Source organism: Physeter macrocephalus, chromosome 9 (genome assembly GCF_002837175.3).
Source record: "Physeter macrocephalus isolate SW-GA chromosome 9, ASM283717v5, whole genome shotgun sequence".
Taxonomy (NCBI): domain Eukaryota; kingdom Metazoa; phylum Chordata; class Mammalia; order Artiodactyla; family Physeteridae; genus Physeter; species Physeter macrocephalus.
Window position 1 is genome coordinate 19,099,482 of NC_041222.1, and position 16,825 is coordinate 19,116,306.

Consider the following 16,825-nt stretch of genomic DNA (forward strand, 5'->3'; position numbering starts at 1 on the left):
TTTTTTTTTTTTTTTTTTTTTGCGGTACGCGGGCCTCTCACTGTTGTGGCCTCTCCTGTTGCGGAGCACAGGCTCCAGACGCACAGGCTCAACGGCCAAGGCTCACGGGCCCAGCCGCTCCGCGGCATGTGGGATCTTCCCGGACCGGGGCACGAACCCGTGTCCCATGCGTCGGCAGGCGGACTCTCAACCACCGCGCCACCAGGGAAGCCCCTTTTATTTCTGATTTTATTTTTCTTTCTTTTCTTTCTTGAGTTCCGCCAAATTATTACTCACCATTTACTGTTGTCTTACTATTTCTTCCTAGCCAATGAACTTTCTCTATTACTTTAAAGAAGTGATTGTCTCCTTAAATTTGTTAGGCCAATACAGTTTTCTCATGGGTTCTTTGCCACTTGTTTTTCTGTTTCTTTTAGCTTTTCTTCTTGTAACATTTTTGTGTAGATGCTGTTGCTAATTTCTTTTTTATTATTATTAATCTTTGAATGACGAACTCCACTCAGGCCAACTATTTGCAAGAGGATTGTGGAAGGAAGAAGCAAGGCTGTGTTCTGTACTAGAAGGTAGTCTCTTTAGTATACAAGAAAGCTCTTTATGCTACAGGGTGTTCTGCGCATGTGTGTGCGTGAGAGAGACAGAGAGAATGTATATGAGAACAAGCAAGAGAAAGTTGTTTAGTCATTACTTCTTGCCTCACCAAGAGTGCTTCCTGCAAAGATTGAGTATCTGTGTGCTTTCTCATTTGCTCTTCCTTTCCTGCTAGTTCCTGTTGCCAAACATTCCAAGGAAGCTTCTCCCACTGCTTTTCTATGCATCCTGACAGCACTGTAAACAGAAGATCTATTTCTCGTTGCTCTGTCAGTTCTACCTGAGATCTCTTTCTGCTTACATTTGACAAATATTTCTCAAATATTTCAATTTGGGGTACAGGACTCTAGTCCCATCAAAGACGTAATTACAGTTGACCTTTGAACAATGCAGGGGTTGGGGTACCAACCCTCTACACAGTTAAAAATCTGCATATAACGTATAGTTGGCCCTCCATATACATACGTGGTTCCTCTGTATCTGCGGTTCCTTCATAGATGCGGTTTTGCATCTGTGGATTCAACCACCCAGAGGTCATATAGTACTGCAGTATTTACTATTTAAAAAAATCTACATATAGCAGTTCAAACTCATGTTGTTCAAGAGTCAACTGTACATCTCTGTCTCTCATTCTCCTTGCTGTTTCAGGGTAATTTCAGATAGAAGAAGGCACAAATGTCTTTACTCTGTCATCTTTAAATCAGAAGTCTTAGAGTTTTAAAACAATCCAAACGAGCTTCCAGTGTGGAAGCCTATATAAAGCAAACACTACATGATATTATATAAAGTCAACAAACTACTTAAGAGAAATATCACCAGTGACGTGAGTAATCTACTTGATTTACAGATAATGCATAAAGCAAAGATAACTGAATAAATCACGATCATGTTCTATCTCCTAAAACTGTAAAAACTAGCAACATAAAACAATATTGATGACGGTATTAGTTTTGCTGTCAGCTAAACCTTGCTAAAATAAAACAGTCAAATATGTACTCTGATAAGGACAGCTCACAAAATAACAAAAAGAATATCCTGGGGCTTCCCTGGTGGCGCTGTGGTTGAGAGCCCGCCTGCCGATGCAGGGGACACGGGTTCGTGCCCCGGTCCGGGAAGATCCCACATGCTGCGGAGCGGCTAGGCCCGTCAGCCATGGCCGCTGAGCCTGCGCGTCTGGAGCCTGTGCTCCGCAATGGGAGAGGCCACAACAGTGAGAGGCCCGCGTAATGCAAAAAAAAAAAAAAAAAAAAAAAAAAAGAATATCCTTCATTTTCAGTATTTCAGCTCAGTTTCTTGTAGTTGTAGTAAATAGTGCATCAAGGTATTGTACACTGATTCCTAGTGAAATGTAAAGCAGCATTTGGAGTATGCTATATAGCCCAGCCTTTTCTGTGCCAGAATTAACAGGTGGAAAGAAAGGCCTATATAAACCACTACAGAAACATAAAGTCCAAATTAATATCTTGTTCTTTCTTTGGACATATCTCTAACCTACAGTTAATTCTTAAATGAAATAAACCTCCAGAATATATCATCAATCCCAACTACATTTTTACTATCAAGATGATATCCAATTAACTTTACTTCATTACTTGTTTTCAATAAATGCCAAGGCAATTATTGCCAAGGAAGAACACTAGCCTGTCAAAACATTCCTATTTGCTAGCACCATCTCTTCATTAGGAATGGAGTTACCACTTTAAAATGAATAATGTGATACTTTAAAAAAGAGAGGCCAAGGCTTGTTGAGTTTACCTCTAAAATCCCTCTGGCACCAACTCCCTCTTCTTTCTTCACTGTCATTCTAATTTAAACTCTAATTGTACAAATGTCTTAATTGTAACTGATGTCCCAGGTTCCACTTTCTGCCTACTCATAATCTTACCTATACACTGACAGATATACCAAGTTGCTGATAAATGAATCAAATTACACCATAATCAAAATATTTCAGTGGTTCTCTACCACCTACAAATAAAGCTCAAATTCCACATACATTTGACCCTTGAACGACACGGGTTTGAACTACGCAGGTCCACTTATATGCAGATTTTTTTCAATAATAAATAGTATTACACAATCTGTTGTTGACTGAATCTTTTGGTGTGGAACTGCAGATACGGAGGGCTGACTCTGCTACATGCAGACTTTTGACTGCAGGGAGGTGTAAAATAAAGACTGGTGCCCACTATCCAATTCTACAAGAATCAAGTCATTAGCCACTGCAGTTGCTGACCTACAACACATCTTAAAGGAATTCAGGGTAAAGATCAGGATGAGGCACTCTGTGCTCTGGGAAAACAGGCAAAACAGGCCCTTAGATACTTAGAAATATTTCAGGAGAAACAGTTTATGAACCTGGACCCTTGCATCTTCCCATACTTAGAAAAGCACTAAAATCATTAACTGAGATATGTGTTCCTCGTGACTAGCAGCAACTTTCTACAGACGTGTGCTTGAGTGCACGTACCCCTTTGCCAAAATCATGTATCTACTGACCTCCCCCACTACCTCTTCTTACTCAGAGCTATCTGAGAGACTGTCTCCCAGACTACAGTCCTCAGTAAGTCCCCCAATAAAACTGAAACTCACAGCTCTCATGTCGTGTGTTTTTAGTTCAGTCGACAGAGGGTTGGCACCTGCACTGTTCAAGGGTCAACTGTGATGGCATTCAAGGGTATTCACAATCTGACTGAACACGCGCAAATTTTCTAGGCTTTCTCCCACTTCACACACTATGGTTTTTGCCCAGGTAATCCTGGAATACACACGACCTTTCCTGCCTCTTTGCTTTTACTCATTCCCTCTTGTCTGAAATGTTCTCATCCATTTCCACAGAACCAGTTCTACACCTCTTTTCATCACTCCTCTCAAGTGACCCTTCTTTTATGAAGTCTTTCATGCTCTTCAAAGTCAGAAGTGAACTCTCCTAGCTCTAAATTCCTAGTCTTACCTTCTTGAAGGGAATAAATATTTACTGTCTAACTTAACAGGCAGAGATGCCAATAAAATGCTAAGCTGGAGAGAAAAATGATACAGTTCCTTATCTTCTAAGATGTTAGAGATGAGTATATAAGAGTTTTCAAAAGAAGAATGGTGATGGTAATGGTGGTAGAGGGTATGATGTGCTAAAGAACAGCATGGGAAGTTTTTTCCAAAATGCACAAGCACCATCCTTACCACCCTCACGTCTATTAAGAACCACTGTTCTAGTTTGTGACAGACTCTATCAGAGATAAATATAGAGACAATATCAAGTGTAACGGTCATGGAGTAAATACAGGTTACTATGGAGCACAAGGAGAGGAAACTAACCCTAAGGCTTTTACTACTTTCTATTTTGAATTATAGCTGTTAGAATGCATGAATCATCTCCCCTACCAGCCTAAAACTGGTTGAATTATTATCAAGAAATAAGTATGCTAAGTATACTCAAAGACACTGCACAATGCTCAAGAGAACACAAAACTATTTTTTAAAAGTTTTTATTTAAAAAAGTTCTCTGTCCTACAGAAACTTTCATAATAAAACAGAATATGAAATATGAAAAAGTGATTTTTTTAGAGTTTAAAGCCTATACTTGGTTCCAACTCCAGAACAATAAACATTTTAAAATAACATATGGAGAAATATAGCATAGAACCAAAATAAAAATATTATTTGTGTATACATTTCTCTTTATATGTGACATTTTAGCTATCATAATAAAAATGCTAGAGAAGACAAGTAATGTATTTTCTTACATATACTTAGGTAAAGCTTCCTAAAGAAAACAGTAATAATGGCAAAGAAGAAAGAGTACTGCAGAGATGTAAATTTAAATCAGGGGGTGGGGAGATGTAATGGGGACTCTAAGGGGAATTACCAGGTTTAAGTACCCAAGTCTCTTCAAGTTCTAATGCAAATATGAGAAGGTTAATATAAGTATGGTATATTACAGCATAGTATTAGTCTTAGATGACTTGGAAACAGGCTCTAACTAGTGCATGAACTAGGATCTGGCAATGAAGAAGACAGGAATGGGCAGATCTGCTTCCCAGCTGAACCTTTCACGGGTTGTGGGTGTCTGAGCTATCAATCCTCTCAGTCTTTTTTTTTTTTTTTTTTTTTTTTTTTTTTGCGGTACGCGGGCCTCTCACTGCTGTGGCCTCTCCCGCTGAGGAGCACAGGCTCCAGAAGCGCAGGCTTAGGGCCATGGCTCACGGGCCCAGCCGCTCCACGGCATGTGGGATCTTCCCGGACCGGGGCACAAACCCGTGTCCCCTGCATCGGCAGGCGGACTTTCAACCACTGCGCCACCAGGGAAGCCCAATCCTCTCAGTCTTTGAGCCTGGGGTAGCTAGAGTCCAAGACTGTCACCTCCAGCCAAGAACAAACACATTCTTTTACCCTTTCTTTTGTCCTTTATTATCCATTTCGCTTTGTGTCAAGGCATGAGAAAGGTTGGAAAAAACCAGTGGTAGATAAAAGCCATATACAAATTTGAAGGAAAAATATACAGGATGGGAAGTTCAAGATAGCTCTCAGGCTCTTGCTACAGCCAAAAGCAGTATTTCATATTCTTTCAGCTTCCCATTTCCCTTTCACATTATCATTTGTTCTTTGATGGTCATGGCACAAAAAACTTTGGCACCTGGCTTAACCTGACATCCCCCCTCCAACTACTTTTTTGAGAATCCTTTTGGTAGGGATCTGTTTGAAAGAATGTCAAACGGCCTGACTTTTTTATCCCACTTCTCCCCACTACTGCCTTCTGGATCACCTCTCGATATCAGAGGCCCTTGGACAAGAAATAATCAGCCCTGACACTGAACTTAGGCTCATAAGATGATGTGTGCTAGCCTGGTCCCCTCGGTGCTGCTAGATCCAATTTATTCAGGAACACTGGGGAGTGAGAGGAAGGTACAGGTGGTATGAATCAGACAGAACTGAGATTCAAATATGCCCTGCACTGCAAAATAAAACAGGAGGCTAAACTACAGAGAAGAAAGAGGGTAGTTTAAATAGGGAAAGGCATGTTTTGAGATAAGGCAGCAGATGGAAAGCATAAAGAGAAAATGCTTCTGAAGAGGTATTCAGAGTTAAGATGAAAAAAAAAAAAATCAACATTTTCAGCTGCTCTAGGCCAAAAAAAAGGCCAGTAGCAACAGATGCTACCCATCTTCCTTAAATACTGCTGCTCCTTTTCCTTTCCTTTCATTGCTAACTTCGCAAAAGAGTGTCAGTAGCCTGGAAGCAAAGGTTAGACTGTAAGGGTTTAAGAAGTCTCTTTATCTGCTTACCACTCATTCCCTTCTTAACCCTTTGCAATGTAACCTCTCTCAATACACTGACACTTGAAGATTAAAAAATTAGTCTCTCCATTTGATACTCCAGAAAAATCATAAATATATAGTGACTGCTTTGGAAATGGCTATGGAGTACTGAGTTTTTAGAGAGTGTCTGAAATGAAAGACCTAGATAAGAAAGAAAGTGAAGACAGGAAGGGACTGATGTTACAGGGGCGAAGTAAAAGGGTGAAGGAAGTGGCATTGCCTAATATGCCTACTATTCTGTTTGATATGAAATCTGGATGGATGTTCTCTTTATACTCTCTTGCTCCTGATCATTTTATTAGATGTACCTCCCATATCTACTGGCTAACTACTACTTATAAATATTTCACCAGACTGTTGGTGGTGTCCTCTTGAACATTCCACCAGCGCCTAAAACAAATCACTGTCCACCTTCAAACCAGATTTCTTTCATGACTTGCCCCTCTATTCTGTTAATGGTATCCCTATTTTCTTAATTATTTATGTTCAAAACAAAATAGTTTTTGTGGTTCTAATTCCACATCTGAGTCACCCAACTTACATTCTTCTTAGCGCCTCTAAAAGCTGTTATTTCTTTCCCATTTCCAGTATAGTTAGCCTAATTTAAAGGCCTTATTAACTCTGCCTAAATAGAAAGCCTCCTACATGAGTACAGATAGTCCCTGACTCAGGATGGTTTGACTTATGGTTTTTGACTTTACGATGGTGCAAAAGTGACAAGCATTCAGTAGAAACCGCACTTGAATTCTGATCTTTTTCTGGGCTAGCAATAAATGCCACATAATCCCTCGTGATGCTGGACAGTGGCAGTGAGGCACAGCTCCCAGCCAACCACGTGATCACGGGTAAATAACCAGCACTTATAACCATTCTGCTTTTCATTTGCAGTATTCAATAAATTATATGAGACATTCAACACTTTATTATAAAGTAGGCTTTGTGTTAGATGATTTTGCCTACCCGTAGGCTAATGTAAGTGTCCTGAAGATGTTTAAGGTAGGCTAGGCTAAACTCTAATGATGCTTGGTAGGTCAGGTATATTAACAGCATTTTCAACTTACGATGGTTATATCAAATTGAGGAAGATCTGTACTCTACCACCAGGCTCTCCTCAAAATACCCATCTTAGGGACCAAAGTCCAGTCATTTCTATAGTACCACTTTGTGTCACTTTCCCGTGCTTTAAGAACTTCTATGGCTTATTTAGTACTAATCCCCTAAATGAACCCAACAATACAGTGCTTGCTCACCTCGGTGCATTTGTCTATGCTATTCCTTCTCTCTACAGTGCTTTCTCCCCCACATCCTGCGCCCTCACTGTCTTTTGAGTAGTTAAGAGCATAGGCTCCGAAGACAGACTGCTATGTTCAAATCCTGCTCTGCCACTTGCAGCCTATACGTACGTCCTTAGGCAGGTTACTTAATCTTTCTATGCCCCATCTTTAAAGTGGATCTATAAATTGTACTTGACTCACAGGGCTGTTCTGACAGATTAATACAAGTAACGCACCGAACAGTACCTAGAACATGATAACTATACAATAAATGCCAGCAATAATTAATAACTGTCACCTTAAAAGCCTGCTAGTAATTCCCTCTGCTCTGACAACTGAAGGCTCCCTCTTTTATATCCACACAGCATTGTATATTTGTACTATTTTTGCAGTCAGTCTTAACTAGTTATAGTTCCTTGAGACAGGAGGCTATCATATGTTTCCATATTCCCCAGTATTCCATATTCTGTAGTCTTCCACAGTAGAATTCAAGCACAGACATAGATTTTAAAAGATTTATGATGGACCTCTGTTGCCCCAAGAGCTCTGTGTGCCCAGAAGAGTATACAAAAGTATTTGAGATAAGTGGTGAATGCGAGCAACTGCAGGTGAAGAGTGACAGCCAGAGTTTATGTCACACAGGTCAGTTTGGTTTGTTCCCTCATTCATTCATTTTTCCATTAAGTTCACAAATATCACTGAGCCCTATGTACATCCTATAGACACCAGGCAACCTGCTGGCTGTTCCCTGTCACAAGACTCTACAGTACAAACAATAGATTATGTTAATTTCAAAGGCAGCAGAAAGTTGAGGAACCAAGGATTTCTTTTGACCCAAACATTATTTACATACGTTATTTCATGGGTCATTTAAGAGCTACCTTAGTAGCATACATACCAGTGTAAAAACAGTGGCTGTCTTTGGGTTGGGAGGACTGTAGGTGCTTTTCTTTTTCCTTTTTATTTATCCTATGTGAATATCGATTGATTTTGTAATGAGAAAAAAAAATACTAAGTTTCAAAAAAACTTTAAAAAAATTCTCTCATTCTGTGGCTCAATTAACAAATACTACAGCCCACACACATTATAAGCTTTAATTATCTTACTATCTTCCAATTTTTGGAGTAACAGAATAGTGTTAAACCAAGCTATTTTTAACTGAGTAAAGTCTTCCCCTCAAGAATGCAAGTACTTAACTGCTTGGTTGAGGATATCTGGGTGTTGATCTTAGTAAAACTATAAAGCTAATCAAACAAACAGAATCAAACACAGGGCTCAGCAAGCCTCAAGTACTTAGTACAAAATATAAAGTGTGACTATATATGTACATACATAAAATCTGGATGGATGTTCACCAGTATATCAATAATGGTCATCTCTAGGTGTGGGGACTGGCATGATTTTTACATTGTTCTTTATGCTTTTTTTATATTGTCCCAAAATTTTTATAATGAGCATATACTATTTTTATAAAGACAATAAAATTATTAATAAAAACAGCTGATAAGTAGTAGTAGTGGCTTAATACCTGCTAGACAGGATCTAGATCTTTGCTACTTAAAAGTATGGTCCTCAGACGAGCAACATCAGCATCATGTTGGAGCGAGTCAAAATGCAGAATTTTCAGGCCATACTGCAGACCTACTGATTCAGAATCTACATTTAATCTATATTTTAAGATCCTCAGGTGATTCATATTTGCATTAAAATTTGAAAAGCACTGATTTGGACACTACAGCCTTTACATGCAGGGACGATAGGAACAACATCTGCCTTCTTCATTGTACATCCCTAGCACACAGCAGTGCCTGAAACACACAAGTATTTGTTGAATAAATAAGTATGTAAATGATATTACTTCTGAATAGACAATCAGAACGACAGTGGAGACTGTATCTGTTTGAATTATTTTTTGCTAGAGTTCCCAAAAGTGATTGCTTAATATTAATATTTACTGTAAATACTGTTAAATTATTTTAATAAAAATGCTGGCCCCCAAAATGTAATCCTTTTTGAAAAGGACTCCTAGCTCATAGCTCTGAGATCTACATGTCTCCTTCAATCATTTCTCTAGTCTCCTATCTATGCGCACACCCTATAGTTACTCTTTACAATCTCTCCCTCAAAGCAAACTCATTTTCAAGATTTTAAATACCATCTCGGAGAGAAAACTTACTACTTAAGTTTCAGTCTATAAACCCCATCTGTCTATATATCCAACTCTATTTCCTACACCTCAAAGTTAACAATTTTATTCTCCACCTACTATCTCCCTGCCCCCTTCAAAGAGAATAGTTCTCCATCCTCACAGACTCACGTTTTACAGGTTTTAGAGAAGAGAGACCACCTAATCCAAGAACATCATTTTACAGAGGAGAATAGGTTCTGGAAGAAATAAATGACAGCCCAAGAGGCTAGTTATTGGCAACGCAAAGCTACAATCTGCATCACCTTACTCCCAATACATTATCACATGCTAAAATTCTGATAGAATTCTCATTTTTATCAACAGCACTTAAATTCACTTTTGAAAAACACAGGTTCAAAATAACAATCGCCTAGATCCAAGAAATCAAGTACTGTATGTTGCTGACATTTCTCTCACTCCTTTTTTCTTCCTTTTCAGAACGTACTGCATTTTCTTTCCACTTGGTGTTCCTTCAACCTCTAGTGCCATACTAGTGCCAAATCCTCCATCCTCTCAAAGCCTACCTCCGCAAATATACTCTAAAATGCCTATTCCTGTCTTCTGTATCTTTATCTATGGTGCTCAGCAGAGATAGCTCCTGATGACTCAAACCCTACCCATCCTCAAAGTACAGCTCAATCCCAGCCTTTTTTACTTTTCCCCATTCCTAATGCACTGCTCCATCACTCACTTTCATATTTGTTCATAGGCTGATGTTTATTCTTTGGAAACCTGCTATCTTCAAAAGTAGAAAGAACCTGTTGTTATCTAGGTCCTCTGTTTACATCTGAGAAAACTGAGGCCCAGAGAGAAGCGACGTCTCTCATGTTACTTGAGAAACTGGTGATGGTGATGAAATCTGAACTCAGTTCCCCAGATTCCTATCCAAAGCTTCCAAAGCCTACCTCCGCAAATATACTCTAAAATGCCTATTCCTGTCTTCTGTATCTCTCTCTCTCTCTCTCTGTCTTTCCCGACATCCCCCAGTTGATAGTGCAAACAAAAGGCAGACCTCAAAGCCATATGAAACTTTATTTAGCATGGCTAGCTCTGTCCACCCCATTATTAGGCACACAATAGGGGCGCTTCAGTAAATACTCCACTTTTCCCCATTCCTAATGCACTGCTCCATCACTCACTTTCATATTTGTTCATAGGCTGATGTTTATTCTTTGGAAACCTGCTATCTTCAAAAGTAGAAAGAACCTGTTGTTATCTAGGTCCTCTGTTTACATCTGAGAAAACTGAGGCCCAGAGAGAAGCGACGTCTCTCATGTTACTTGAGAAACTGGTGATGGTGATGAAATCTGAACTCAGTTCCCCAGATTCCTATCCAAAGCTTCGGTTCTCTCTCTCTCTCTCTCTCTCTCTCTCTCTCTCTCTCTCTCTCTCTCTGTATCAGTCTTTCCCGACATCCCCCAGTTGATAGTGCAAACAAAAGGCAGACCTCAAAGCCATATGAAACTTTATTTAGCATGCCTAGCTGTGTCCACCCCATTATTAGGCACACAAAAGGGGCGCTTCAGTAAATACTCCTCCAACTGAACTGAAAGCTGAACCCAGGGGGAAAGCATAAAAGAAAGGGATGGTTAATTAAATTACCCTCTCTCTAGAAACCTGCTGTAGCTCCCCCACTGCCCAAGGAAGCACTCCACACTCCCTCATGGGGCATCAAGGTTCGTCCCAGTTGAGACCCAACGGTAGCTCCCGCCACATTTCTGGCCCTCCCGTCTCCGCACCCATTCCTCCAGCCATTACCCTAACACGCAGTGCTGCCCAAACCTGGTAGTCCCTTTCATGCTTCTGCACCTTTGCACACACGGGCCCCACAGCCTGCAATGCTCTCCTCCCTCCCGCCGACCCCTGCCCCCAGATCCTCTTGCAAATCCCGAGACAGCTCTCAGGACCCTACTCAAACGTCACTACCCCAGCCGGGTCCTACAAGGGTCTCGATCGGCCTCCAACATCGGACCTGTCCCGGGATGAGGATTTTACTTGCTGACAAGCCCAAGAGCGTGGGAGCGACGCCGAAGCGCACATCCACCCCGAGGTGCTCGTGGACTGCCTCACTGAGTAACCCCCGCCCGGAGCGCGCTCGACCTATGGCCCGCCTGGGCCGAGGCAAGTGCCCATTAGGCTGGGGGAATGCCCAGTGACGGTACCCGAGCCACCGGCGACACCCGCCCGAGGAGCCCACCCAGCCCCGGAGGCCAAGCCGCCCCTCTCACACCTTACCTCGGCCAACACCAGCGGCAACGCCGCTTTACGGCACTCACAGCAACTGCTGCAAAAGGGGCCGTCAAGCGCGGAGCCTTTACGTACCGGTTGGGTTGGTGTCGCAACCGTTAACCCCGGCCTCCGCCTGGTCTACTACCCACACTGCTTCCTCACCGAAGTTTACGGAGCCCGGCGATTTCCTGGCTTTTGGGATTTAGACACGTAGCCAAAGCTCTTTTTATCTGTTGCCTAGGTAACAACTACAGCAGGGCACTGAGGCGATCTGAGATTTTAGGAATTGCTCCTAGAATTGGAGAGGCACCAGCTGAGCTGTGTTTCCCAAAGTGTGTGAGTTTGCCAGATAAAATATAGGATGCCAGTTAAATATGAATTTCAGATAAACAACGAATAATTTTTGAGTGTGCTTTGCAGAGGGATTCAGAATAACTCCCTGAACTCTGGTTTGGGTACCATTGGGTGAGATGGGAGATAGATTGGGAAACAGTAGACGAGTTAATATTGCTCTTGAGGTTGAGGTGTCTGTGGGACGTGCAAGCTCCCGCGGACTGTTATACTCCTGTTAAGGGCTGGAAATATACACACATTCAATTCCGGACCTCGTTGTTTAACTGTGTAATCCAAAGAATTATTGTTAATCATCACAGATGAATCAATTTTGACATAATCTTGAAAACTATAAAGCACTAAACAGATTACTGTAATTTGAAGTTCTTTCTACAAAAATTACTATTACCAGCCCATGGTGAAAACTGAAAATACTCCCCTCATATATTTGAGTTGTTTTCTAAACTTTTTTTTGCATTGTGAAATCATTTTATCATAATAGTAGAGAATGCTGGTATACATAACATACATTTATTGTAGTAGTACATATGTTGTATATACATTTTCTTACACCCTGAATTATTTTTAGTGGGCTAACTTGGTTTCCAACTTGATGCATGATATATATATTTTTGTGCCCTCTAGCACAACGCCACGTACCATTATGTACGCTCAATAAAGCACATGGAATCTAAACTGTTTTTTGGAAAAGTATAAAATGAAAAGTCATTTTCCTTCTCATTTCCCAGGGGTTATGATCCTTATCAGTTTCTTGTTTTTCCTTCCAGAAGTTTTCTGTGTACATACAAGTTTATGCTGTATGTAACCAGACGAGGCCAGTACTCCAGAGACAAGTGTTAGTGGAAAAGGAAAAGTTGCTTTATTCAGGAGTCCAGCAACGTGGGAAGATGGTGGACTGATGTCCTAAGACCATCTCCAAACTGCTAGTTAGGAGACAGAGGTTTTAAAGGCAGTGTGAGGGAGGGGCAGTGCACGTGATCAGCTCGTGCACAGTTCTTGGATTGGTTGGCATCAAGGTGAAGTTTCCAGCACCACCAATCTTCTGGTTTCGACCAGTATGTTGTCTACGTGCTTGTGGTCAGCAGTTTTCATCTGGTGGGGGTCTGCTTCCTGTTAAAATAACTTAGGACTGTGTGTCAGACCTTCATTTATCTCTTTCAGGGAATCGGGAGTTTGATGATTCTACGTGGCTGGTTTATAGTCTATAAATTGTTGCCAATTTCCCAGCTCAACAGCTATTCTTTGTTTCTACATCTTCCTATTTCCTAATCATTCACTCTTGAGGCAGCCTTCTGAGAATCGGGAGGCCTGGGAGACTAAAGCTTTTCTATAACCAAGAGGCAGGTGGAGGACATGGGGGTTGGGGGGGAGTGTCTGTCCCGGGAACGCCCCATAGGGTCCTGCTTGGTTACAATCCCCCTTTTTCTTTGATACTGCTCAGTCCTGAGGTGTGGAACAAGAAAGGAAGTAAGGTTTGGGATAGAGAGGTTAATCATAAACTTGGCAGAGGAACTCAGTTTTAGGGAACTCAGTTTTATGTAGAGTCCTCTTATTACTTAGAACTGGTAGTTGGTAGGTTAATTTAAAAAGTAGGTAGAGAGTGGCACAGACTAATATATACTACCAAATGTAAAATAGCTAGTGGGAAGCAGCCGCATAGCACAGGGAGATCAGCTCGGTGCTTTGTGACCACCTAGAGGGGTGGGATAGGGAGATGAAAGAGGGAGGAGATATGGGGATATATGTATATGTATAGCTGATTCACTTTGTTATAAAGCAGAAACTAACACACCACTGTAAAGCAATTATACTCCAATAAAGATGTTTAAAAAAAAAAAGACATAGAAGAAGGAAAAGAAGAAAGTAGGTAGCACCCAGAGGAAGGAAGTTACCAAAGATTAACAGGATCATTGGACACAGGTGCTAACCTGAGGGACCAAAGATGGTAAATTTTGAACATCAAAATGAATAACTGCTATTGATTAAAACACATCAAATATATGAAAATTCTTGACTTCATGATTCCTTAAAAATGAAACTCATTAGTCATGATTGAAGATTGCCAGGGCACCACCTCGCTATCCTGAAACTTGATAAAAATATCAAGCATTTATCTGGCCTTTCTTATTGGAATAGGATTTCAGTGTAACCAAAATGCTAATGAGAATTCCAGCTAATAAATGATGGATGATAGAACAATCATTGCTACTCCTAATGAAGTATGAAGGACAGCCCTCATCAGTAGAGGCTAAAATTAAGTTGAAACGTTGATGGGGAACTTTTCAATAGACGGATTAGGCTGGCACCACCTGAACCCACTGATCAACCTTTTTAAGTGGGACAACCTGCCATTATGCACTTTTGGATGTGATGCAACAGAAAGTACAGAGCACCACCTGTGAAGGATTCTTGCCTTAAAATTGAACATGCATTTAACCATAACTCTAGATTTAACAAAGGCTATAGAGAATCGATCAGAATGTGGGACATTCTACAAGACAAATGCCCCCGTTTCTTTATCAATGGCATTTAAAAGGTGGGGAGGGAACTAATACAAAATCAGAGACTTAAGAGACATAATAACCAAATGCAATGCATGGACCTTGTCCATGGACCAAGTCAGAATCCATCCTGACTTGAAAAAAGCAACCATAAAAAGACATTTTTGAGACAACTTAAATTTTAATATGGGCTGGGCCATTAGACAATATTAATTTTGCTAAGAATGTTAATGGAATGTGGCTGTGTTTGAAAGAAAAAGTCATCATTGATGCATATTACAGTTCTGAAACTTTTTTAAACAAAAATAATGACACAAACATGGCAAATTGTTAACAACTGATAAATCTAGGTGATGAGCATAAAGGTGTTCATTATAAATAGCCTCTCTACTCTTCTGTATGTTTGAAAATTGTCATGATAAATTAACAAGGGAAAAACTATCAGGTTCATAAAGGGCATAACAAATCTTGTTCCATGTAAAGCTTTAAAAAATGCAGTAATAGCAGAGGATTACATTAGCCAATCTTTTTTTTTTTTTTGGCTGTGCTGCGTGGCATGCGAGATCTTGGATCCCTGACTAGGGATCAAACCTGTGCCCCCTGCAGTGGAAGCACAGAGCCCTCACCACTGGACAGCCAGGGAATTCCCAACATTGGCCAATCTTTTGATTTGAACTATGGTCTTTTTAAGTATGGATCAACTGATTAGTTTTTCTTACATAAGCCACAGACATAACAGATCACCTGTAGTTTCTGGTATGTTTCTTTAAAGTGGACCAGGAACTTACAGATACAAGTGAAGGAATCTCAACTCAGAGTCCTAGATGCATATTTTTCTTTCTTGCAATCCTCTGTAATTTACAATGATCTTGGACACAACTAACTTGTCAGCCACTTGCTCTTCATCACTAAAGTTCCCTCCACTTGAATTTCATTGGTTTATGTAATATTTAAATTATATAATTACAACAATGCCACTGGCATAACAAGTTTGGGAACAAACAGCTAACTAGAGGTATACATACCATGCAACTGGTGGGAGCAGTACTACTGCAGCATACAAGGGGGAGCCCAGCTGTGAGCCTTCAACTCACTGTGAATCCTAGTCAGTATGCTTTAACCTGGTTAGCCAGTCCAGTGGAGAAGGGGTACAAGGATTGGTAAAAACAGCCTCTAGGATAAGCAAACATCCATCTTTTTAAAATTATTCAGATGCTGAAGCACATACACATCCTGGTCCACCCTAACACTGTGGGGCCCGGGGCAAGAATAGAAATGGAGGCCCAACTTGACATATATTTTAAGTGTCTAAATAAGTAAGAGTCAATCATATACACATACATACATACATACACACACACACTTCAATCTTGACACATATTTCTTCTCAAGGAACAGAAATCTAGGTTCAAAACTGAATTCTCAGACATGTGCTGGAAGGTGATAACACGAGAACGAGGTTGGCCTGTTCTCCCAAGTCCCTGGGTCTTTTTCCTTTTAACGTCTAGTTACAGCTTGCCACAAGGGTCCTGGTAAGCATGAAGGTGGACACCCCAGTCTGCACATCCAAGCCCCATCCACACTCCTCCCAAACTGCCTCCCCTTGAGTCTAGGGGTATACACCTGTAGTGCGGTGCAGGATGGATTTGAGGAAGAGGCCTGCATGTGCGGTGTAAGCAAGCTTTGGGGCTGGTGGGACAGGGAATTATGGGGTCCTAGCTATCTGGTTCATAGCCAGGAACACAGACTGCAAGTGGGCATGATTTCTTGGCTCCTTCACTTTTTCATTCCATGGAGAGGCACAGCCAGAGAGTGAGGATCATGGCAGGGAACCCCTCTTGCCCAAGTCGAAGTATACACACACACCCCCATGGTACCACGCTATATATACTGTTGGACTTGCTTTCTCCATTTCATAGTATCATGAAAACCCTTCCATTAATAGCATATTCTGTATCAGCTGTGTAGGGTTACCTGGAAGCATCACAATCTAATCCCATGACCTCGTGCAAAATGGGCGTAAACATACTACTAGTACCATGGAGTATAAATGTAAAATGAGGTGTAGTAAGGGAAACACTTGGACAGAAAAGTAGAAGGCACAAAATTTCCTGAGCTCTCATGCCAGAGATCCAGTGAGGCACAGTAGGACTGGTATACCAAGAAAATGTTCTCTAATTGAGGAAGCCAATTCCCATAATGGTCTACATTTTATAACATTTGGGGAGGGAGGCATGCAGAATATATCTAGACAAGTATGTAACAACTTGTGTAGCAACTTAGAAAAAGGGTACTGGTTTCTCAATATCTTTTGTCACATTCCTCTCCCTGTGACTCAGGACTATCCAGTATCTCTTCATTCTTCTCTTGGTGAA

The 16,825-nt window shown here is 40.9% G+C and overlaps 1 protein-coding gene across 11 annotated transcripts in view; it reads right to left on the bottom strand.

Moving 5' to 3' along the window:
* Positions 1-11,646, bottom strand: part of FKTN (fukutin) — a 94,536-nt gene extending 82,890 nt beyond the window's left edge. For 9 of the 11 annotated variants that reach the window (XM_028493722.2, XM_028493718.1, XM_028493717.2 and 6 more), the window contains exon 1: positions 9,496-9,563. The gene's annotated coding sequence lies outside the window, so the exon portion shown is untranslated. Of the gene's footprint in view, positions 1-8,706; positions 8,881-9,495; positions 9,564-11,601 lie in introns of those variants that run through there. The other 2 variants (XM_055087054.1, XM_055087051.1) reach the window with 2 other exon arrangements.
* Between the last annotated feature and the right edge of the window lie 5,179 nt (positions 11,647-16,825).